The sequence below is a fragment of the Oryctolagus cuniculus genome, chromosome 9 (genome assembly GCF_964237555.1).
Source record: "Oryctolagus cuniculus chromosome 9, mOryCun1.1, whole genome shotgun sequence".
Classification (NCBI taxonomy): Eukaryota; Metazoa; Chordata; class Mammalia; order Lagomorpha; family Leporidae; genus Oryctolagus; species Oryctolagus cuniculus.
The window spans coordinates 57773885-57800869 of NC_091440.1; positions in this window are offsets into that span (position 1 = coordinate 57773885).

The following is a 26985-nucleotide window of genomic DNA, read 5'->3' on the forward strand; positions in this document are numbered from 1 at the left end:
GATAATGGAGCAACCTACAACTACACAACCTGCATGGAAGATTCTTAGAAACACAATGTTGAACAAAGTAAACCAGACTCAAAAGTGTGCACACATTAAAACAAATCACATGTAGGGAAACGATTATGTGGGGTTAAACATAAGAATAATCATTATTGTCCAATGGAAAAAAAAAGCAATAGGAAGATGCAAGGGAAGACTTCCAGAATGCTGGAAAGATTCTTTATGTTATTCTCTGTTTTAATTACCTTGGTGGGTACACCTTGCGTTGTACACTTAGGGCTTCATGGACATTTCTTTGTGCATTTATTTATGTAAATTTATTTTAATAATCACTCTATGACATTTAAAGAATATTAATGCCTCCTAATTACATGACTATATACTCCAGTGATTAACTAGCATTAGTCAGGTACTATTGAATCAACAATTAGTGTAGATTGTTAGCTTTGGCACTACAATAACTCTGGTGATAAATATTTACCCAAGATATGGGCATTTGACATAATGCTAAAGAAGCTGCTTGAGATGCCTGCAATCCACTTTGGATTACCTGGTTTTGAGTCCCAAGTACTTCAATTCTAGTCCTATCTCTGCTCCTAATTCCAGCAGCGTACACCCTAGAAGGCAGCAGGTGATAGATCAAGTACCTAGGTCCCTACCATACACATGGAGATGTGGATAAAGTTCCCAGCCCTGTGGTTATGAGCATTTTGGGAGTGAACTAGTAGATGGGTGATCTCTGCCTGTCCTTGTCTCTCTCCCTTTAAAATAAAATAAATAAAAACTAAAATGAAACACCTACACAAAAGTGGAAAAATACATGAACAAAATTCTGTTTTGTACCCAAATTAAAATAAACAGTAACATCTATGACCCCCAAACTGATGATGAAGATAGCGATTTTTCAAGATTTGTGTGCTTGGAAAGAAACAGTTTATAGATAGTCTTGCACAGGTGAGTCAATTACAGGAATTTGTCAAGAGCAGCTACAGTTTTCAGTGAAACACTGTTCATCTCTTATGTTGTTCAGACTTCGTAGAGAACACCATGTATCCATCACTCCAGTACTGAACAGAATGATTTCATTCTACTAAAACTTCTCTGTGCTCTGCCAGTTTATCCTTGTCTTTCTTTACCTCTGGCAATCCCCAACCTTTTAAAAGTTATCTTCATAATTTTTATTTTTCCAAAATATCATATATTGGGATGATACTATATACAGCCTTTTTAGATTCTTTTTCTTCTTTTGCTGAGAATATACATTTATTTTTCCTAATGGATTGATAATTCATTTCCTTTTATTGCTGAAGAATAATCTATTGCCTGCATTACTACAGTTTATTCATACACACACTTCTAAAAGACTTCTTGTCACTTCTATGTTTAACAAATATTAATGAAGGTTGTTGTGGACCTATTTTCAACTCCTTTAGGTACACACTGTGGAAAGCAACTACTGGGTAATATGATAATATGATAAAAGTATGTTTAGTTTTGTAAGGAACTGCCACATTGTCTTCTAAAGTAGCTATACTCACCAGAAAAAATTGAAAATGCTTGTTACTTCACAACATCACCGATATTTGGCGTTATAACTAGTATTTTCCAGATTAAAGTACAGAATATTATGATTTCCTATCTGATAAGATTAAAGATTTCTAGACAATTTTCTATTTTAATTTATCTTGGTTTGCAATCCAAGGTCTCTCTCAAAACTGACAACTCCTCAGTTACTTTTATTTTGAAGATCTTTAAAATTTATTTGAAAGGTAGTTATAGAGAGGCAGATGCACAGTGAGAGAAGTCTTCTATCTACTGGTTCACTCCCCAGTTGGCCACAATGGCCAGAGCTGTGCTGATCGAAAGCCAGGAGCCAGGAGTTTCTTCCAGGTCTCCCACATGAGTGCAGGGGCCCAAAGACTTGGGCCATCTTCCGCTTTCTCAGGCCATAGCAGAGAGCTGGATTGAAGTGAAGCAGCTGGGAATCAAACCAGTGCCCATATGGAATGCGTGCACTGAAGGCTGTGGCTTCACCTGCTATGCCACAGCAGAGCCCCTTTCAGTGTCAGATATGGATTCTTGCTAAGGTTCACTCTGAGTGGCAGTGAGTGGTGATGGCTCCAATATTGGGGTTCTTTGCACCCAGTTAGAGACTGTTTTTGAGTTCCAGGCTCCCAGCTTTGGCTTGGCTTCATCCTAGCTCTTGTAGGCATTTTGAATTGAACCCATAAATGGAGGATATCTCTCTGTGTCTGTCTGTCTCTCTCTGTCTCTTAGTCACTCAAGAAAAATGAAAATAAGTAGTTTAGATAAATTTTAGAAAATAAAACATTGCTTGTAACATTTTCTAAATCTGAATTCAGAATGAGATTTTACTGTTAAGACTTCTTTTTAAAAATACTCTTAAAGTAAATAGGAACGTCATTGCACTTTTTAATAGGTCCTTCAGTGTGGGTCTGCTATCAAAAAGCATTAATGAAAGCATTGAAATATGCAGTAATAGAAAAAAAAGAGGACCTAAATGAAAGATCTCTGCGAGTGAGATCCCAGTAGAAAGAACAGGTCATCAAAGAAGGAGGTACCTTTCTCTGAAGGGAGGAGTGAACCTCCACTTTGACTATGACCTTGTCTAAATAAGATCGAAGTTGGTGAACTCAAAAGGCTTCCATAACCTTGACAACTCATGACAAGTACCTAGGGTGACGCCATAAACAAGAGTGTCAATTTGTTAAGTCAACAACAGGAGTTACTGTGCACTTACTATTCATGTAGGATCTCTGTCCTTAATGTGTTGTTCAATGTGAATTAATGCTATAACTAGTACTCAAACAGTATTTTACAATTTGTGTTTCTGTGTGGGCACAAACTGTTGAAATCTTTACTGAATATTTATTAAATTGATCTTCTGTATATAAAGAGAATTGAAAATGATTCTTGATGTGAATGGATAGGGAGAGGGAGTGGGAGATGGGAGGGTTGAGGGCAGGAGGGAAGTTATGGGGGGTGGAAGCCATTATAATCCATAAGCTGTACTTTGGAAATTTATATTTGCTAAATAGAAGTTAAAAAAAAAAGAAAAAATACATCCTGCTGATGTTCTGACTTTGTTCAATGGAAAATATTCAACCACTTAACAGTTGAGAGAAGACCTTTCAGGAGTTCCCCATACATTCTATTTGTTTTAATTTTTTCCAATTGAATATTATTAGTGGTAGTGAATCTGAGGTGATCACTTTAAGAAAAAAACTAAATTACAGATACCCTGCCTACTCTTAAGAATACAGAGCAGATAGGTTAAACATCATGTGAGCTATAGAAGGATTTTTTCTTTCAGAGGTGAGGTATTCTAACATGGAAACAATTTGAATACACAGCCTTTCAGATTTGGCATGATGCTTGGCTAAAGAAATGCTCTAGTAAAGGGGAAAGTTTTATAATATTAGCCATTGCTTTCTACTTAACAAGAGATAGAACAAATTAGGAACAATAGTCTCTTTCATGGAAACTGGTAAAAATTATTAGATTGGAAAAATTCTCAAAATGTTATAAAAATCCATTAAGCATGATATCAATATTTAATAGTTAAAGATTTGCTCCATTACTTTTCTAATTTACAGCCATAGAAATTCAAATATCTGGGTTTTGAAACATCAAGGCATGATGCCAATGCTATGGCATAGCAGATAAAGCTGCTACCTGCAGTGCCAGCATTCCATATGGGCGCCGGTTCGAGTCCTGGCTGCACTACTTCCCATTCAGCTCTCTGCTATGGCCTGGGAAAGCAGTAGAAGATGGCCCAAGTGCTCTGGCCCCTGCACCCATTTTAAAGAACTGGAAGAAGCTCCTAGTTCCTGGCTTCAGATCAATGCACCTCCAGCCGGTGCAGCCAACTGGGGAGTGAGCCAGCAGATGGAAGACCTCTCTCTTTGCATCTCCTTCTCTCTCGTGTAACTCTGACTTTCAAATAAAATAAATAAATCTTTAAAAAAAAAAGATAAACATCAAAGTACTATCTATATGGATCCAAAACCCAAATAAAATCCATCTTATATAATGGTGATCAATTAAAGAAATTGTTTAAAAAACATAATTCTATATAATGGATAAGTGTCTTTCTTTTTTCATTTTGTTAATAAAATGTAAAAAACATATTTCAAATTGATACTACTGTCTATTTACTCTCTGGCTGTCAATCATTACATTAGAGAGGGAATTATCTATAAAGTTATTAATAGATGCTGGCAGATAAATCATATAATTATTATATAAAAGATATATCCATATTTTATAATGTTAAATAAGAAAGCAAGCAAAGGAAGTACTATTACAACAAATCATAGAGGTATAAGAAAATAATGAAACTGTGGAAAGGGGAAATGAAATATCTTATTTACATTTGAAAATTATTACTTGATTCTTGATCCTGATTGTGATTATAGTACAAGTTTAGGTGCAGTTCTATAATAGTGTTGACATCCATATTAGTTCTTGCAGGTTAGCCTATTAATGATTCTTGTACATTAGGTCATAAGGCTTGAAAAGGTCAATAAGAACTGTCAATGACCTAATGCTATTCCTAATAGATTTGCCAGTGAGGTGACATTGAGAATAATAATGGCAAATAACTGACAGCGCTGGCAAAATTCTGTGTAATACTTTGTTAGTTTGCTGACCTAAGACACCCTTGAAAATTATCAAGAAAAATTATCTAGACTATATAAGATACATTTTCATCTTGTTATATATTTATTCAGCAAAAATATCATTGAATCACATCAGATACACACTGTAGAACCTAGGATGTATTGGTGTAGATTAACCAGTTATTTAGGCAACAAAGATAACTGAAATGGGGGAATGATCTGTGAATTGTATCAATAAGAGAAGACTTGTCATCTGGTGAGCAGAGGAAGAGATATTAAACAATGACCTGAGGCATGAGGATCACATATTCAACAAGAATGGAGAGAAAAGCAGGGATGGTTGATATCAATGGAGAAACCCTGAAGCTTGAAGCACAAAGGTCTTCAATGATGTGGTGGAAGGTGTGGTTGTTAATGTAAAAGAAAACTAAACCAAATGTGTTAAAGTTCTAAAATAAATTGGAAATAATAAAGAAAGAAGCCTTATCATATTTTATCAAAATACAATGAATTCTATTCTATTCCTTATTTTCTGGAATTTGGAGGACTTAAACTAAAATTATATGTGACTTAATTCTGAACAGAGATTTTAAAATTATTTTTGAGAGGGCCTAATATATGAAGTTTGATATATATACATGTGTTTGTATATGTATACACATATATGTATGTGTATATATTTCTAATCTCTTTTTTTTTTGACAGGCAGAGTTAGTGACAGAGACAGAGAGACAGAGAGAAAGGTCTCCCTTCAGTTGGTTCACCCCCCAAATGGCCACTATGGCTGGCACGCTGCAGCCGGTGCAATGTGCTGATCTGAAGCCAGGAGCCAGGTGCTTCCTCCTGGTCTCCCATGCGGGTGCAGGGCCCAAGTACTTGGGCCATCCTCCACTGCACTCCCGAGACACAGCAGAGAGCTAGACTGAAAGAGGAGCAACCGGGACAGAATCTGGTGCCCCAACCAGGACTAGAACCCAGGGTGCAGGCGCTGCAGGCGAAGGATTAGCCTAGTGAAAGGCCAATTTTTTTAATTTCTAAAAGATTATATACTTATTTTACATTTCAAAAACAGTGAAACTGAAGGAAAGAATACTTACTAATAATCAGAGTTAAATTATAATCATTATTAATTTGGTATTTACATATTTAAATATGTCACACTGTTGCATGCATCTCTAAAACCCTATTTGTGGAATTATAAAAATAATACTATGTTAACCACTTCTATATGTTGAAGTTTTTATCACTATATTGCCAAAATTTATATCAAAAATATTTTCATTTAAAATAAAATTTAATTTCCACATGATTATATATTGTACAGTACATTACACTTTTTAACCTATGTTCACTTAGACTTACTTATTTTTATTTTTTCCAAGTCAAGCATTGGAAAATATGCTCAATAAATATGTATCAAATATATTAATTAAACTACAATAAACTTTCTTTGAATTTATCTGATTATCCTTTGATGGAGAACCAAATATGCCACTAAAAGTTTGTGAGAGCACTTAAGAGAATTAAGCAAAGTTGCAGGGTATAAAATCAACACAGAAAAATCAATAGCTTTCTTATGTAAGAACAATGATCTGGTAAAGAAAGCTTGTAAGATCAGTTTCATTCACAGTGATTACAAAAATTTAAATACCTTGGGATAAATTTAACTAAGGATGTGAAAGATTTTTATGATGAAAATTACAAAATAGTAGTGAAAGGAATAGAAGAATATAAAAAATGCAAAACTATTCCATGTTCATGGATTGGAAGAATTAATATCATCAAAATGTACATACTATCAAAATCAATTTACAGATTCAGCATTCTCCCAATCAAAATACCAAGGGCATTCTTCACAGGTCTAGAGAAAAAAACAATCTGAAAATTCATATGGTAGCACAAAAGACCTCATAGAGCCAATGCATCCTTAAACAATAAAAACAAAGCGAGAAGCATTACAATACCAGATTTCAGACATACTAAAGGGCAGTCATAATCAAAACAACCTGTTAGTGGCACAAAAATAGACATGTGGACCAATGGAACAGAAAAGAAACTCTAGAAATTAACCAACATATCCACAAGCTGATGATCTTTGACACGTGAGCTAAAATCACTCTCTGGAGAAAAGGGTTTCTTGGACAAATGCTGTTGGGAAAACTGGATTTTCACATGCAGAAATTTGAAACAAGACCCTTTCTTTATACCCCATACAAAACTTAACTCAAATAGATAAAAGTATCTAAAATTAAGACTTGAAATTCTCAAATTACTGGAGGAAAACCTAGAGGAAATACTACAAGACATTGATATAGGCAAAGACTTCTGGGGTAAGACCTCAAAAGCACAAGCAATAAAAAGAAAACTAGACAAATAGAACTAAATCAATCTAAGAAGTTTCTGCACAGAAAAAGAAACAATTAATAAAATGAACAAACAGCCAACATAATGGAAGAAAATATTTGCAAACTATGCATCCACGGAAAGATGAATATCCACAATTTATAAGGAGCACAAAAAACTCAATAACAGATTGAACAATCCAGTTAAGAAATGGGAAAGGATATGAATAATCATTTTTTAAAGGGTGGAATATAAATAATCAACAGACACATTTGAAAAAAAAATCAGAGAAAAAAAACAAAAAAATTTCTCAAGATAATAGCCATCAGGAAAATGCAAATAAAAAACATAATGAGATTTTACTTTACCCCAGTTAAAATGACTATTATCCAAAAATTTAAAAATAACAATTGCTGGTGAGAATGTGAAGAAAAAGATATCCTAATACACTGTTGGTGGAAATGTAAACTGGTACAATCACTATGGAAGACAGTATGGAGACTCCTCAGAAAAGTAAAAATGTATCTGTATCATATGACCCTGCATATCCAAAGCAAATAATATCAGCATCTGAAAGGGTTACCTGCACTCCCATGTTTAAGGCAGCTCAATTCACAGTCACTAAGACATGGAATCAACCTAGATGTTTATCAGTTGATGACTGGATAAAGAAAATGTGGAATACATACCTGAAAAAATATCATTCAACCATAAAAAATGATGAAATCATGACAACAAAATGAATGTAACTGTAGATCACTAAGTCAAGTGAAATAAGCCAGACCCAAAAAAGACAATTATCACATCAACTCTTATTTGCGGTAGTTAATATATATATATATATATATATATATATATATACACATATATATAAAGATATATATGTATAAATATATATGTATATATACATATATATAAAGATGTATATCTTTATATATATAAAGATACCAATTGCATGGATCATTTGGTAAATAGCTATACCATATGTATGTTCACTGAATAATACAATATATGAATAGCCATATACTGGAAAAAAAAGAAATGGGAGTGTAGTGAGGATCTTATGGTACTAGTAATGCTTTTATTTAAAATATTTACTTTATTTGACTGGCAGAGTTACAGAGAGGAAGAGTTAGAAGAGGTCTTCCACCACTGGTTCATTCCTCAATTGGCTGCAACAGTCAAAGCTGGGCCATACCAAAGTGAGGAGCCTGATTCTCCATCTGGGTCTCCCACTTGGGTGGCAGGGGCCCAAGCACTTGGTCCATCCTTCGCTGCCTTCCCAAGCACATTAACAGGGGGTTGGATCAGGAGTGGAGCAGCTGGGACTCAAACTGACACTCATATGGGATGCACTGCAGGTAGAAGCTTTGCCCACTTTACCATAATGTCAACCCATGCTTTGTTCTCAATTTGGGTGTTGGTTATGGGCATGATCAGGTAATGAAACAACTCATTTAGCTCTACATTTATGTACATGTCTTGGTATGTAAACTTTAATTCAATGAAATGTTTAAAGGAGACTTATTTTTGTTTTTCCCATGTCAAGGACAGGAAAATATGCTCAATAAATATATTTCAACTATATTATTAAATACTGTTTTAAGCTTTCTGTGAACAAATCTGAATATACTTTTAGAACAAATACTTTGAAATGAAAACATCGTATCTAAATATGTAAACATAATGAAGCATTTCAATAAAGAGAGCTCATATACAATAATTTACACAAAGATGTGAATACAAGTTCAATTAGGTAACATGTTATGTACTTCACAAACTTTTCTTATAGCACAAACATGGACCCTGCCTGTAAATGAGAAACTAACACTATCAAAAAATATTATCAGAGGGCCCATGATGGGGTGTAGTAGGTAAAACCTGTGACATTGTCATTGCATATGGCACTGGTTTGTGTCCCGGCTGTCCCATTTTTTTTTTTTTTTTTTTTTTTTTTGGACAGGAAGAGTGGACAGTGTGAGAGAGAGACAAAGGTCTTCCTTTTTCCATTGGTTTACCCCCCAGTGGCCCGACTGGAACTAGAACCTGGGGTGCCAGTGCTGCAGGCGGAGGATTAGCCTATTGAGCCACGGCGCCAGCCCTAGCTGGCCCATTTTCAATCCATCTCCCTGCTAGCATGCCTGGGAAGCAGTAGTAGATGGCGGAAGTCCTTGAGCCCCTGCACACACTTGGGAGACCTGGCTGCTGGCTTTGGCCTGGCCTTGTCTTGACCCAGACCTGGGCATTGTGGACATTTGGGGAGTGAGCCACAGGATGGAAGATCTCTCACTCTCTCTGACTCTGTCTCTTCTCTGTAACTCTGATTTTCAAATAAATAATAATAATAAAGTCTTTAAAAATATTACCTGATCATGTGCTGTTTACTATAAACATGTTGGATAACATCTTGGGAATTAATATTAACAGCCTTGCCACTCATAATGCTGTTGATATTAGTAAGCGACTTATGCAGAGTAGAGATTTAAATTCTGTTTTACAAATCATTGAGAGATAGGTTCATGAAAATCTTACTGGAAGAAATGAAAATGAAACTGATTCACAGACAAAGGTGCAAATAAAAAACAAACACAATACATCAGCAACTACTAAAAACACAGATGAACATAGGTGACATTTTTGCTCTAATGGGAGTTTAGATATTCATTTTTTTTTTAAATTTTTTGACAAGCAGAGTGGACAGTGAGAGAGAGAGACAGAGAGAAAGGTTTTCCTTTTGCCGTTGGTTCACCCTCTAATGGCTGCCTCGGCCGGCGCGCTGTGGCCGGCGCACCGCACTAATCCGAAGGCAGGAGCTAGGTGCTTCTCCTGGTCTCCCATGGGGTGCAGGGCCCAAGGACTTGGGCCATCCTCCACTGCACTCCCGGGCCATAGCAGAGAGCTGGCCTGGAAGAGGGGCAACCGGGACAGAATCCGGCGCCCCGACCAGGACTAGAACCCGGTGTGCCGGCGCCACTAGGTGGAGGATTAGCCTGTTGAGCCATGGCGCCGACCCGGGAGTTTAGATATTCCTATGTGAGCTTTTAAGCAATTAGCAAGCTGGTTCAATGTCTTGCTGTTTTAAGGTAAACTGTTGAGATCTGGGAAAATTGGATGGCCTCAAAGAGGAGCTGTTAGTGTAGCATTGCACAAGAATTTACTTCAGTTCAATAAAACATGGTTCTTTGTGTCACCTAATCAATTAATTCTTATTTGATTTTGGCTAAATGCCAGATATTAGAGAAAATCCTACAATATCATGCCTTTGAGAAGCAGATGTAATTCCTTGGCCAGGAATGGTAGGTCACTAAAAAATTCAATACTTTTGTGACTTCTCAGGGAATTAAAATGAATAATTAAGTTTGACAAAACTTTTATGCCTTAAGGGAAAATGGTAAGGAAGCATCTAAAGGGCTATTTTGGCCTTACCCATTTCTCTAAGATACGTCCACTTCTCAATAGCAAAATGTGTAGCTTCTGATGGCTGTGCTGTCTTGTAGATATATTCGAGTGGATCATCAAAGAGACTCAAAAGTTTTGTACCAGGGAATGGTCATAACTAATTTATCTATTTGCTCTTTACTGACTTGAACAATATCATTTAAAAATATTAAATGTTGAAAATATTTCCAACTAAATCATTATATGAGAACAGTTATCCTGATTCCAAAGTGAAAGAAAAACTCTACACGTAAATTAAATGCTGATAAAATTATAATTTGGGGGCCAGCACTGTGGTACAGTAGATTAAGCTAGCATTCTGTATCAGAGTGCTATATACAGGCCTCGATGCTTCTGATCCATCTCCCTGCTAATATACCTGAGAAAGCAGCAGATGGCACAAGTACTTGGGGCCATATATGATATTTAGATGGAGTTCTGCCTTCAGTCTGGCCCAGCCCTGGCTCTTATGGCCATTTGGAAAATGAACCAACAGATGGAAGGTCTCTCTCTGTCACTCTGGCATCCAAATAAATCTTTTTAAAAATAGCATAATTTGTTTACCCTGTTTAGAATGTCAATTTGGTAATACGTTCATTGCTGTTTTATAGGATAAACTATATTTCTAAAAAGATGCACATTATCAAAAGCTTTGATGTAAAAAAAGAAACAAGCAGAAAAGGTAAAGAATATGATATTTAATGGCTTTTTAATTCCTAAAAATTCTCTCTAGTGTAATTATGACTTTTATATTAAATATAGTAAACACAGCTATTTTTCTTCCAGGAATTCCAACAATTTTTTTTTTAATTTTACTTGTATGACTATAAGTCTAAGCATCAGTGAGCAAATCCAGAGTTTGATAGCATTTAGCTTTTTATTCAAATTTTTTTTTCCTTTTTGTAAAAGAGTTTATTTGTATTTAAGGAATATTTTAGGCCAATATCCCTGATGAACATAATGCAAAACTTCTCATAAAATACTAGCAAGTCATATTCAGCTGCATATTAAAATGATCATACACTGTGACCAGTGAGCTGTCCCTGGACTACAAGATTAATTTCTGCCACTGTGATCAAATTGGCTTTATTTTTTCATCTGTCAAATCCCACTCCACATTCCCCTTAGGAAGATACTCATGATGGTCTTTATGGACCACCAAACCAATCCAAAATAATCTCAACATCCTAGAATTTTAATTCAATCATATCTGCAAAATTAGTTTTAGCATTTAAAGTAACACTCACCGGTTCTGAAAACTAGTACATGGATATCATTTGAGGAGAGAATTTTCAGCCCAGCACTGTATACCCTACAAACTCTCAAATGTTATCTCAGTCTCAATTGCAAAATATTTTCACTTCAATCCCAACATCCTGAAAATTCTCTGTCTCCTATAACATCAAGAGAAGTCCAAAAACCCATAAAGGAATTATTCAGCTAAAAATCCAAAATTTCATGATTTAAATCAGGTAAAGTTGAGATTCTGGGTCCAATCCATTCTGTGCCAGTATTGCTCTCCACCTGTAGATTTGTGAATCCAGAAAACAGTTTAGTACTTGCTTTCCAAACAAGTACATATAATGTAATAAACTTCTTCATTCCAAAAGGTACATAGTGGAAAGAATAAATGGATCATGAATTCCAAGAAATTTATAAATATAGCAGGATAAATTCTGTTAGGATTTAAGACCTAGAAATACTCTGTGAATCAGTATTCTACTATCTTTTCTTGTGCTTCCGCCTCTGTGCACCTGTCTCTATCTTCCGAGCTATTCTCCCTTCTTGTATCATGTTTCTACAGACAAGTCATTTTATCAGCCTGCTTTCCATATAATTTGGGGAGTCTTAGAGCAATATGGATCAATGAACTTGCTGCCTTCGAACTGACATTGGCTTGCAGTGATTTCTGAAATATACTTGTCAAGTAGAGCCATCCCTCAGTATCCATGGATGATTCATTCAATTACCCCCACATAACACCAAAACTCTAGGTTACTCACATCAACTATATATGATGATAGAATATGTGAACACAAACTATATATATTTTATTAATCTTACAGTTACTTAAGATAGTTTCATACAGTGTAAATGTCATATAAGAATATGTTGTGCAACATAATTTAGAAAATGATTGAAAAAATGTCTATATAAATCCAGCAAAAATGCAGTTTTTCTCTACTGTCTTCAAATTGCAGTTACTTTAATTCTTGAATGTGGAGCACCACCTTTAGGAATTTGGAAATCAATTGTTAGGCCATTTATAGTTTGAAATTGACTGTATCATGAGTATTTATATCTCAAAAATTGGTAGCATGTTGTATCAAAACTGCTTTCTTCGCTCAAGAGAGCTAGTTTATCAATGTATTATAACATTTATAATATGTAAAATATACTGTATATACTGTAGTGCACACAGTACCTATATATTATAGCATAGATATGTATATTAATATGTCTAAGCAGTTTCTCCATTCCCAAAACTAACAAAACATGATTAGATTAAATTAGTGAGACAAAAAAATGAGAAGTTTTACAAACTAGCTGAAAACTTAAAGTGGCTCTTATTTGGAGAAAAATCCACAAAAGAGACAATGGTCTTGGAAGTGACTTTCTTTGACTAAGAGTTCTAGAAATACAAAATTCTGTGGTGGGGCTAATCACATGCCCTCAAGCAGGCAGTTTTAATATTTGAAATATAATATGTGCTTATTTCTTGGAGCCTTCTTTGCTCATCATTCCAAATATTTATTTGGATACAAGGTTCCCAAACTCCATGGTTCATATATAAACCTAATTAAAACATACAGTATCAGGCCATAATTGTTCATTAATTACATCAATCATTTATGCAGCTACTAATAGAGATTAGTATTATCTGATGAACATAAAAGAAAACATTAAGTATAAAAGATAAAGAATTTATATAAGAGAGAAGAGTTGATATACAACCAAGGAGTATACATGAATTAATTCCAGAAGCATATAAAACATACTATTGAGAAAATGAATTCTGAATAAAACATAAAAGCATGAGGAGGACAGTGAGCTTGCACTGCTGAGTCCAAAGTACCATTACTGTTGAAAAAGAGTGATAATTGTGAGCTTGACATTGTTTGGCTACTATGATTTAGTACTTCTTTCAATATGTTTATAAATATCAAAATATTTGATAATGCTTTTTATTGGTTGATATGTCAGACATGATATATTTGTCATATGTGGGTCTACTGACTACAACCCCACAAATGAGCTTTTTAAGAAATGTTATCTTTTTTCCTGTGAGAGAGCATTTCCAAGAAGGTCTGTCATAACCAAGAGATTGATTTTCTAATTCTTAAAGTTATTGTATTATTATGCTAATATTTTTCTATTATTTGGCTGCTGCAGATTTTCTAGGTTAGCATAAGCATAAGTTTTCTGCCCCTAGATTTCCATACAGTAATCAAGAGGCAAAAAATGTCATATACTTTTCCATACTACCTTGTAGTTAGGGATTGCTAAGAGACAAAATCATGCCTAATAGAACTCCAGTAGGAATTAAAATTGAGATTTGGGAAAATTTTTCTTCTTTATATATAGAAAAAAGATTTTCCCAATTCTTCTTCTCCAAAAGTGGATGCGACTGATGGGCCTTTGGGAGCCATATGATGACCAGTCATAAGCCACTTAAGATCAAAAGGCCAATGTAAGAGAGTAGAGGAGCAAAACAGAAATGATCTATGTTGGTGATGGTAATATTGTGCTGCTGACCAAGCCTCAGATGGCCTTAATCGAGAAACTTGCTTAAGTAACTATTCAGATTAAAACACAATTATTTAGGTTTTCTGTTCTTCCAGCTATAGCATTTATAACAGAAATGCAGTTACAGATCACTATTATTTTAATAAGCTGGAAAATAAGAAGATGGAAGGAAGGAAGACAGGGAGGGAGGAAAGAAGAAAAATCCTGATAATATTAACTGCTGATGGGGAATGTGGTTAAAAGATAGCGAAAGTTCTGTTGCTCCCTCATGTAAACTGATTTCATGACATTTGTTAAGTTCACTGAACCTGCTTCTTTATCTTTACTAACATGTGACCAACTGGAAATGTCTAAATGCTGGCAGCGATTTGAACTACCCTCTTATGACTCTGGAGCTGCATTTTAATAACTTAAAAATCACTGGCTAAATGAATTTTCCATGAATATTCTTTTGACATGGTGATTACCTGCTAATCTCTTGTTGAGAGGAGGTCAATGTCAAACAGATCTGAAAGAGAAATTCTGAGGGTCTGCTGTGAGAGAAATAGTGGTATGAGGCATCATCATGCCCAGAAGCAGAAAGCTCCAGGAATGCCTGGGAACTCTTGGGCACCAGAAACCAGGTACACTCAGAAAGTGATCTTTGCCAAAAACCCCATGCCTCCTTTACCATGTCATTGCAGCCTAAGTAAAGCAGAAATATCTTTTAATAGAGATTTTTGACCAACTGTGCTCTCTGATTTCCTAACATTATGGTTGGTACTTACTCTCTCATTAAAGTTGTTATCTCATTAAAGACTAGTAGCTTGGACACCAATTTTGATTTTAGATCACTAACATAACAGTAATTTCAAATAGTCAACTTATTTGCCAATTCTTCAAAATATACTTATTTTGCAATCCAGACAGTACAATTTAATTTTAAAAGCATGGCTAGTTGAAAAGAATAATTTTAATAGATTCATGCATAGTTTACAAGTTTTGGTGGAAACTGAGTAATATTAACTGTTTTTTTAGATAAGTTATCAACAGTTTAGTAATTTCATATTTTTACCTTTTTTATCTATTTTGGAGTATATTTATAGGCATTTTAAGTGTGTTTGTACTGATACTGTGATTATTTTATTGTAATACTAATAATAACTAGGATTTTTTGGTATTTATTATATGCCAAGCAGTGATTTAGCACAGGTTATAACCTCAGTTAATCTTCAAAGGATATGTTTGATATTGTTATTATCAATTGAATCTTTAAATATGTTTGGAAATTGAGTTAAAAATATACTGAGTAGAGTTCTCAAACATTTGTAGATTATAAAGATTAATTGAAAACCAAGATTTGAGACTGAACCCCTATCTTTTAAAATCAGGATCTAGCCTCTTGTCTGTCTCTCTTAGCCCAAGGTGTCCTTGCATGTCCTTTACCAAAAGGAATTCACTGAATTGAGAAACACAGCTGGCCCTATGGAGATTCCAATAACCCAACTCAAGAAGTCATTTGTTTCTATAGATTAAACACTGTTTGCCCGTATTGTCTGGAAGATTTTGTTTAGGGGAATTTCAGACCAAGGCAGGTGAATATCAGATCCAGGGTAGAAAGTAACCACTACTTATATGTAACCAACTCAGAAAAACTGGAACCCATCTGGTCATCATAAATTCTTGAAAGAGCATGGCACTGCCTGTCGCTCCCCCACTCGCGGAGGAACGACACTGGACCCTGCGCTGTTCTTTTTCCCCGGCCCTTCCCGGGTTTGCTGCCACCCCCCCTGCCTCCCCGCCCCCCCACCCCCCGCCTCCGCGGAGGGGCAGCACCCCCTCCACTTCCCCTGCTTCCGCAGAGGAGCAGCACACCGCCGGCCAGCTCTCAGGGGTTCCTAGATGTTCCTGGTGCATGTTGTCTCTCTCCTCCTTTATAGTCCTCTTCCACCAATCCCAGCTCTCCTGGTGTTCTCTCCCCATGCGCTGAGCATGCTGCTCTCCTCCAATCAGGGGCAGGATCAACTCCTGCAGCTTGTTAGTCGAATTGATGAGGCAGCTGTGTGGAAGTTGTTTATTCCCTCTCAGCACCATATGGTGGGAGATCAGATGCATAGAATTAGTCCTAGCAGTTCCAGTAATTTAGTCTAGTCTTGGTTGCTCCCCACACTGCCAACCAGTCAAAGGAAGCTCGCAAGCACCTCTGACCAACCAGGAACTTGGACAGAAGCTGATCAAATACCTGTCAGCCCCATTTTCTTGTTTCAACCTAAAAAAAAAAAAAAAAAAAAAAAAAAAAAAAAAAAAAAAAAAAAAAAAAAGCCGGGGCAGCGGCTCACTAGGCTAATCCTCTGCCTTGCGGCGCCGGCACACCGGGTTCTAGTCCCAGTCGGGGCGCCGGATTCTGTCCCATTGCCCCTCTTCCAGGCCAGCTCTCTGCTGTGGCCAGGGAGTGCAGTGGAGGATGGCCCAGGTGCTTGGGCCCTGCACCCCATGGGAGACCAGGAGAAGCACCTGGCTCCTGGCTCCTGCCATCGGATCAGTGCGGTACGCCAGCCGCAGCGCGCTGGCCGCGGCGGCCATTGGAGGGTGAACCAACGGCAAAAGGAAGACCTTTCTGTCTGTCTCTCTCTCTCACTGTCCACTCTGCCTGTCAAAAAATAAATAAATAAATAAATAAATAAATAAAAAGAACATTCATTGCTAATTTGTGGAGGACCTGGGAATTAGAGAATAGCTGTACTGCTCTTTGCTCAGCTTTTGTGACAAGCATTTTCTTTCTTCCACCACCCTGATGTCAGTGATTGGCTTTATCCATGTTTGGGCAAATGAACCTGGTTTGGGGGCTATATAGCAGTGCCTCCTACTTGTTTGGGGTGTTTTTTTTTTAGAAAAGCTGACTGATTCTAGGATTACTCAGACAAAATAATGTAGAAATGCAGAATGGCAAAGCCAGCATAGTGGCACACCAGGTTAAGTCACTGCCCATGAAGACAGCATCCCATATGGGTGACAACTAAGGTCCCAGCTACTATACTTCTCCTAGAGCTCCCCATTAATGCACCTGGGAATGTGCTGGAAATTATTCCGGTGCTTGGGCTCCTGCCACCCATGTAGGGGACCCAGATGTATTTCCAGGATTCTAGCTGGCCTAGCCCTGGCTATTGTAGCCATTTTGGGAATGAATCAGCAAATGGAAGATCGATCGATCTCTCTTTCTCTCTCTCTCTCTGCAACTATACCTTTTAAATAAATAAGTAAATGTTTAGAAACATATTTTTTTTCTTTTGCCCATCATGTTTTTTTTTCTTTTTATAACTTTTATTTAATAAATATAAATTTCCAAAGTACAACTTTTGGATTATGGTGGCTTATTTCCCCCCATAACCCCCCTCCAACCTGCAACCATACCATCTCCCACTCCCTCTCCCAACCCATTCACATCAAGATTCATTTTCAATTATCTTTATATACAGAAGATCAATTTGGTATATATTCAGTAAAGATTTCAACAGTTTTCACCCACACAGAAACACAAAGTGTAAAATACTGTTTGAGTACAAGTCATAGCATTAATTCACATTGAACAACACATTAAGGACAGAGATCCTACATGATGAGTAAGTGCACAGTGACTCCTGTTGTTGATTTAACAATTGACACTCTTGTTTATGACGTCAGTAATCACCCTAGGCTCTTGTCATGAGCTGCCAAGGCTATGGAAGCCTCTTGAGTTGGCCAACTCCGACTTCATTAAGACAAGGCCATAGTCAAAGTGGAAGTTCTCTCCTCCCTTTAGAGAAAGGTACCTCCTTCTTTGATGGTCCATTCTTTCCATTGGTAAATCACTCACAGAGATCAGAGATCTTTCATTTAGGTCATATTTTTTTTTTTTTTTTTTTTTTTTTTTTTTGCCAGAGTGTCTTGGCTTTCCATGACTGCAATACTCTCATTAGTCTTGTTTATGTGATCTCTTTGACACTTAATCATATCTTTTTGATCAATTATGAACTGAAACTGATCACTCGGACTAGTGAGATGGTATTGGTACATGCCACCTTGATGGGATTGAATTGGAATCCCCTGGCACATTTCTTTGTTTGTTTGTTGTTGTTGTTGTTGTTGTTTTTGACAGGCAGAGTGGACAGTGAGAGAGAGAGACAGAGAGAAAGGTCTTCCTTTGCCGTTGGTTCACCCTCCAATGGCCGCCGCGGCCGGCACACAGTGCTGATCTGAAGGCAGGAGCCAGGTACTTATCCTGGTCTCCCAAGGGGTGCAGGGCCCAAGCACTTGGGCCATCCTCCACTGCACTCCCTGGCCACAGCAGAGAGCTTGCCTGGAAGAGGGGCAACTGTGACAGAATCCGGCACCCTGACCGGGACTAGAACCCGGTGTGCCAGCGTTGCAAGGCGGAGGATTAGCCTAGTGAGCCACGGCGTCGGCCGGATTCCCCTGGCACATTTCTAACTCTACCATTAGGGGTAAGTCTGATTGAGCATGTGCCGAACTGTACATCTTCTCCCTCTCTTATTCCCACTATTATATGTAACAGGGATCACTTCTCAGTTAAATTTAAATACCTAAGAATAATTGTGTGTTAATTAAAGAGTTCAACCAAAGGTATTATGTAGAAAAAAATACTCAAAGGAGTAAAATAGTAAGTTGCTCCTCAACAGTCAGGACAAGTGCTGATCAAGTCATTTTTTCTCATAGTGTCCATTTTACTTCAACAGGTTTCCTTTTAGGTGCTCAGTTAGTTGTCACCAATCAGGGAGAACATATTATATTACTGGCTTATTTCACTCAGCATGATGTTTTCCAGATTCATCCATTTACAGATAATTTTTATAAAATTAAAAATACGCAGAATGGCACAACATACAAAATTTGCTAAATACCCAATGAATGTTGGCATTATTTACTTAAACTACTCTTGTTTCATGTGTTTATCCTCACTTAAAAAATGAATTTCTAAGTTTACTAACAACAACATATTTATTGTTGAAATTGGAGATAACTGGAGAGCTAATCAGGATCTATAAATGTCAAATGGGAGTCTATGGAAATAGATTAGAATTTCAATGTTTGTACTAAAGTTCTTCTGTGGAGCTGTAAATGAAAAACAGGGTATAAGAACATTGTTTTAGTATCAGTTTATTGCCTGCACTGGATGTAATTAGTGTATTTAAGGACAACTCTATTGGTTATACCATATGGTTTACAATCATTAGTGTAATAATAGATGTAACATTTAGAATGGAGCTCAACAACTGATTGCTATTGTTCCATTATGCTAGCATAATATAAGGTTTTCTAGGAGTTGACTGAATCCCAGTCTTGACTCTCTGACTCATTTAGATTCCCTGTAAGAAGAAATATTGGATGACAAAAAAGCAAATTTGTTATTGTTATTTGATATTGATATTAGTAAATATTCCTATCTTTTAACATGTCTGACTATAGAATAGTATTTTGAATAAGCTATTGTAATTACAAAGAATCTTATGAACATTTTAAAAACTGAAAATATGCAATCTTTAATTATTTCCTGTGTCTCCATTTTGAAAATTTAATTAGACACTTTAGTCCCATCAATGCTTGGAAATTTCTCTAGGATAGCCATATGCTAGGCCATAAAGCAAGTCTCAGCAAATTCAAAACAATCAAAATCATACTGTGCATCTTATGTGACCACAATGGATTGAAGCTCAAAATAAACAACTCAAGAATTTCTAAACAAATGGAAAGTGAATAACATGTTCCAGAATGAACAGTGGGTCATAAAAGAAATCAAAAGACAAATCAAAAATAATTTCTGGAAATGAAGAAGACAATGCAGCATATCAAAACTTATGGGAGACAACAAAAGCAGTGGTAAGAGGGAAGTTTATAGCAATTGGTACCTACATCATGAAACTGGAAAGGTACCAAGTAAATGAGCTAAAAATGCACCTCAAGGACCTAGACAAACAATAATAAACCAAATACCAAATTAGTAGGAGGAAAGAAATAATTAAAATTAAAGAACAAGTAAACAAAATTGAAACAAAAAAAAAAATACAAAAGATCAGTGAAATGCAGAGCTTGTTTTTTGAAAAAAATAAAATTGATACACCATAGGCCCGAATAACCAAAAAAGAGGGAAGAGATCCAAATCAATAAAATCAGAGGTGAAAAAGGAAATGTAACAAGAGATACCACAGAAATAAAAAAAAAAACTATCATGAATAACTACAAAAAGTGTATGCCAACAAATTTGGAAACCTAGAAGAAATGTATAGGTTCCTGAATACATACCATCTACCAATATTGAGTACTGAAGATATAGCAAATCTCAACAGACCAATAACCAAGACGTAAACTGAGTAAGTAATAAAACCCTCCCAACAAAGAAAAGCCCAGAACTAGATGGCTTGACTGGTGAATTCTAAATTCTATTAGACATTTAAAAAACAACAAATTACAATTCTTCTCAAGCTATTCAAAACATATGAAAAGGAGGGAATCCTCCCAAACTCCTCATATGAGGGCAATATTACATTAATTCTTAAATAAGCAAACAAAAAAATGATACAGCAGAGAAAGAGAACTCTAGATCAATATCCCTGATGAACATAGATGCAAAAAAATCCTCAAAAAATGCTAGTTAATGAATCGAACAACACATCAGAAAGATCATTCACCTGAACCAAGTGCAATTTATCCCTGGCATGCAGGGATAATTCAACATTCACGAATCAATAAATGTGAAACATCACATTAACAAACTGGTGAAAAAAAAACCTATGATTATCTCAATAGATGCAGAGAAAACATTATATAACACAGCATCCTTTCATGATGAAAAACTTAAGCAAATCAGGTGTAGAAGGAACATTCCTCAAGAAAACCCAGACAATCTATGACATACCCACAGCCTGCATTTTATCGAATGAGGAAAAGTAGGAAACATTTTCACTAAGATCCTAAATCAGACAAGGATGCCTACTTTGACCATTGCTCTTCAATGTAGTTCGAGAAGTTTTAGCCAGAGCCATTAGAAAAGACAAAGAAACCAAATGCCTACATTGGAAATAAGGAAGTCGAACTATACCTATTTGCAGATGACATGATTCTATATATAAGGGGTTCCAAAACACTCCACTATGAAACTATTAGGACTCATAAAAAAATTTGGTAAAGTGCCAGTATATAAATTAACACAAATAAGTCAACAGACTTTGTATGCACAGTAACATGGCTGAGAAAGAACTTTTAAGATCGATCCCATTCGCGATAACTACCAAAAAATCAAATACTTTGGAATACCTTTAACAAAGGATGTCAAAGATATCTATGATTAAAATGACAAAACACAAAAATTACGAAAAAGAAGGCATTGATAAATGGAAAAATCTTCCATGTTCATGAATTTTAATAACCAATAGCATCAAAATTTCCATACTACCAAAAGTATTTACAAATTCAATATGATCCCTATCAAAATATCAATGTATTCTTCTCAGATACAGAAAAATTATGCTAAAATTCATATGGAAACACAAGATATCCCAAATAGCTAAGTCAATCTTATCCAACAAAAACAAAGCTGGAGGTATCACAATATCAGATTTCAATACATACTACAGGGCAGTTATAATCAAAACAGCCTAGTGTTGGTACAAAAATAGAAGTCTAGACCAATGGAACAGAATTCCAGAAATCAATCCACAATTCTACAACCAATTTGTCTTTGACAAAGGAGCTAAAATTAATCCCTGGAGGAAGCACAGTCTCCTGAACAAACGGTGCTGTGAAAACTATATCATCATGTGCAGAAGTATGAAACAAGATCCCTACTTTGCACCTCACACCTAATGAAAAAAGATTAAGGGCTTAATATGACCCCATAGTATCAAATTCCTGAGGATTTTGGGGGAAACGCTTCAAGACATTGGCATAGGCAAACACTTCTTGGAAAAGACCCCAGAAGCACAGGCAATCAAAGCCAAAATTGACAAATGAGATTTTACCAAGCTGAGAAGCTTCTACACTGCAAACGAAACATTCAGCAAAGTGAAGAGACAACTGACACAATAAGGAAAAATATTTGCAAAGTATAGTACTGACAAAGGACTAATATCTGGAATCTCTCAAGAGCTCAAGAAACGCAACAATAACAATAATAACAATCTAATTAAGAAATTGGCAAAGGACTTGAACAGACATTTTTTAAGAGAACATTCAAATGACCAACAGATACATGAAAAAAATGCTCAGGATCACTAGCCATCAGGAAAATGCATATCAAAACCACAATGAGGTTTTACCTCACCCCAGTTAGAATGGCCATTAAACAGAAATCAACAAACAATAACTGCTGGGGAGGATGTGGAGGGAAAGGTAACCTAATCCACCATTGGTGGGATTGTAAACTTTTGCAGCCACTGTGGAAGACTGTATAGAGATATCTCAAAAATCTGAATATAGATGTACCATATGATGTAGCCATCCCTCTCCTTGGGATTTTCCCAAAGTTATAGAAATCAGCATATGAAAGAGTGATCTGTATCTGCATGTTCATTGCAGCCCAATTCACAATAGCTAATATATGGAATCAACTCATATGTCCATCAATTGAAGATTGGACAAAGAAATTATGATATATATATATATATACACTATGGAATACTACACAGTAGCAAAACAAATAACAAAATACTGTCTTTTGCAAAAAACGGATGCAACTGGAAACTCATACTTAGTGAAATAAGCCAGTGCCTAATTTCAGATACCATATGTTTTATCTGATAGTTTATAACTAATAGAGTACATACAAAGTAATGTATTGGAGTGAAATGGACATTTTGAGACTCAGTGATTATTTATAGTTCTTGTCTCTTCTGTTGAGAGACAGTGTTTTTTCGTTTTTTTTCTTTTCCTTTAGACTATTTGTTGAACTCTTTACTTAGTGTATCCTTAATCTTTTGAGTATAAAGTTCACTGAAAATAGATCCTAACAACAACAAAAAAAAGAATGTGGATGAGAAAAGGAGGAGGGAGAAGTGTGGGAGTATATGTGGGAGTGAAGATAGGGTGGAGAGTATCACTGTGTTCCTGAAATTCCTGAATCTGTTTATAGGAAATACATGAAATTTGTATATCTTAAATAAAATTTTGAAAAATGGAAAAAGAAAGTTTAATTTTTAGGCACATTTTATCCAGTCGTTTTAAAGAAGAAAGATGACTAAAGCTCAACTGGACATAAATGTCTTTAAAAGCCTGCGAAGCATCCTTTGTCATTATTGTTTGTTCCTATGTGACAATGCCTAGAAGTTAATCAGTGATTCTATCTTCTCACTTAGTACAAGAAACAAGAGGTGGCAAGCAAAACAATAATTATATCAATAATAAGATTGTAAGGAAAATAAGAAGATACAAATAACCACATCTGTTAAACTACACTTACATGTGGACACACACATTTAAAAGCATATGCCTGTGAAACAGCTACATTTGCTAATAAATGTAAGTATCTATGAATTTAAACGAAGGCATATGTATTTTGTCCAGGAAACAGCAATTCTTATGCTAAAATTCTAAGTTTGAGTAGATAAGTGAAGGAAAAACACATAAAAGGTGCAACTAGTGCTTATATTTTTCTCTGACACATAAAATGCTTATACAAATTATATACCATTTTAATTGGTCAATTTTTGCATGAGAGACTTTGGTTAACAAATATAACAATAGAACATGGAATATTCTATTGTCCTATGGTATAAGATGTATATAGTTTTTTTTTTTTCTTTTTTCATAATTCAGGAAAACCAGATCAAAAGAACTGTAAGGGACTGGCTTTTTGTTTAGCAGTTAAATGTCAGGGTGGCTGGGTTCTGTCTTGTCTCTATCCCCAATTTCAGCTACTTGCTCATGCACACCCTTAGAAGAAGTTAGAGATGGTCAAGTAGTTAGGTTCTTTCCACCCATATGAGAGGCCTACTGTAAGTTCCTGGCTCATGGCTATTTTGGGCATTTGGGGAGTGAATCAGCAAATAGGAGATTCTCTATTTCCCTTTCTATTTCTCTCTGTCTCTCCACCACCCTACTTTTCAATGAATTCAATAAAATAAATAAATGATTATTTTTGTAAAAGAACAGTAATACTTTAGTATTGTCATTCCTTGCCTATCATCCTCATTTCCCATTTCTATCACTTACAGATGGATGGATTTACTATACATGCTGACACAGTGCTTTCCTTACACTAAGGCTTTCCTTGAACAATTACATTAAATTTAGCTCTTGATTTGTTTTTAGGCATGCCCATGTCATTTGTCTATAGTCAACACTTTAAGCTCTAATCTAATGTTCATCGTGGCCCCTAAGAGCAGTCTTATGCCACCCAGTAATTTCTCTGCTTAAGCTGACTTTGATGTTCCAATTGCTCTCTTTCAAATATCTTCTTATTTTTGAAAAAGATTTTATTTATTTATTTGAGAGGCAGAGTTACAGATAGAGATGAGATGGAGAGATATAGAAAAAGATCTTCCATCTGCTGGTTCTCTCCCCAAATGACCACAATGGCTGCAGCTGGGCCAATCTGAAGCCAAGATCCAGGAACTTCTTCTATTTCTCCCACACAGGTGCAGGGGTCCAAGCTCTTGGACCATCTTCTACTGCTTTCTCGGGTCATAGTAGATAGATGGATTGGAAGACTAGCATCTGGGAATTGATCCAGTACCCATATGGGATGCTGGCATCACAGGTGGAGCCTTAACCTAATATACCACTGTGCTGGCCCCTCTACTATATTCTTCTTCTCCACATTGAAAGGAATCAATGCTTACTTTACCATGTTAAGCTCATTTATGGAGTCATACACTAGAAGACTTGTTCTTGGTTATGTTAACATTCTGTAAGTTTCACATAATCTTGGTAGACTGGGCTAAATTATCTATTGTCCAATACAATTCTATAGTTTCCTCTGTGCCTTATTATACCTCCAACCCAAAATTTACTTATTCTACTGTTCTTTACTGTGTCCCCAATCCTCACACCTTTGGTTCATATAAATGTATACAGAGACTGCATTTTATCGTAGCAATCAACAGATGCTATAAATTTTCTGTGTGTTTCAGTGGATGCAAACAGATGTTAGATGCAAACACTAGTGAACTTAGAACTTGGTTTAATACATGTACCTTCTACTAAGAATCTCCTAAGATATTCCATCAGTTCACAGAAGCATGATAAAATAAATGTGGAAATTTCAATTAAATCAAATCAAATCAAGTATTATGCACATTAAAATTATACTTATGGGGCCAGCGCTGTGGCTTAGTGGGTAAAGCTGCCACTTGCAGTGGTAGCATCCCTTATGAACTCCAGTTCGAGTCCTGGCTGTTCCACTTCTGATCCAGCTCTCTGCTATGGCCTGGAGCACAGTGGGAGATGGCACAAGTCCTTTGGCCCCTGTACCCACATGGGAGAACCAGAAGAAGCTCTTGGTTCCTGGCTTTGGACTGACACAGCACTGGCTACTGCAGCCAATTGGAGACCTCTCCCTCTCTGCCTCTCTTTCCGTCTGTGTGCACCTCTGACTTTCAAATAGATGAATAAATCTTTTAAAAAATTAACTTAGAACAAATATTAAGAAAGATGTTAAATATAATGCAAATAAATATAAAATCTAGCATTTAACTTTTAAATTATAGTAGATGAAGATATAGTTTATTGTAAGCATATTTTATCATGTTTATATAGCTTTTTTTAAGATTTGTTTATTTGAACAGTAGCTACAGAGAGGCAGAGGCAGAGAGAGAGAGGTCTTCCATCCACTGATTCACTTCCCAAATGGCCACAACAGCTGAAGCTGCACTGCTCTGAAGACAGAAGCAAGCCATTTGAATTTCCTCTCTGAAAAATATCTGTTCAGGTTCTTTGATCATTTCAGCTAGGCTGTTTGTTTTGTAGTTGCTGAGTTGCTGAGTTTCTTGAGCTCTTTACAGATTCTGGATATCAATCCTTTATAAGTTACATAGATTGCAAATATTTTCTCCCATTCTGTTAGTTGCCTCTTTACTTTGCTTAATGTTTCCTTTGCAATGCAGAAGCTTCTCAGCTTGGTGTAATCTCATTTGTCAATTTTGGCTCTAGTAATTTGATTGTATCATATCATGCATTTAGATCTGTGATCCGTTTTTGTGTAAGGTGTGAAGTAGGGGTCTTGTTTCATATTTCTGCATGCAGAGATCCAGTGTTCCCAGCAGCATTTGTTGAAGAGACTATCTTAGCTCCACTGGTTAATTTTTGCTCTTTTGTCAAGCATATGTTTGTTGTAGATGAATGGACTGATTTCTGGTGTTTCTATTCTGTTGCATTGATCTACATGTCTGTTTTTGTGCTAGTACAAGGCAGTTTTGATTATAACTTACCTGTAGTAAGGCTTGATATCTGGCATTGTGATGCCTCCAGCTTTGTTTTGTTGTTTAAAACTGCTTTAGATATTTAGGGTCTCTTGTGCATCCAAATTAATTTTAGCACCATTTTTCTAGATCTCAGAACAATGTCATTGATATTTTAGTTGGGATCACAATGACTCTATAAATTGGTTTTGGTTGTATGAATATTTTGATGATGTTGATTCTTCCAATCCATGAAATGGAAGATTTTTCTACTTTTTTATGTCTTCTTCTATTTCTTTCTTTAATGCTTTGCAGTTTTCATTTAGAAGTTGTGGATGCCCTAGGTTAAATTTATTTCAAGCTATTTAAATTTTTCTGTAGCTATTGTGAATGGGATTGATTTTAGAAGTTCTAGCTCCGCTTTGGCATTGTCTGTGTCTACAAAA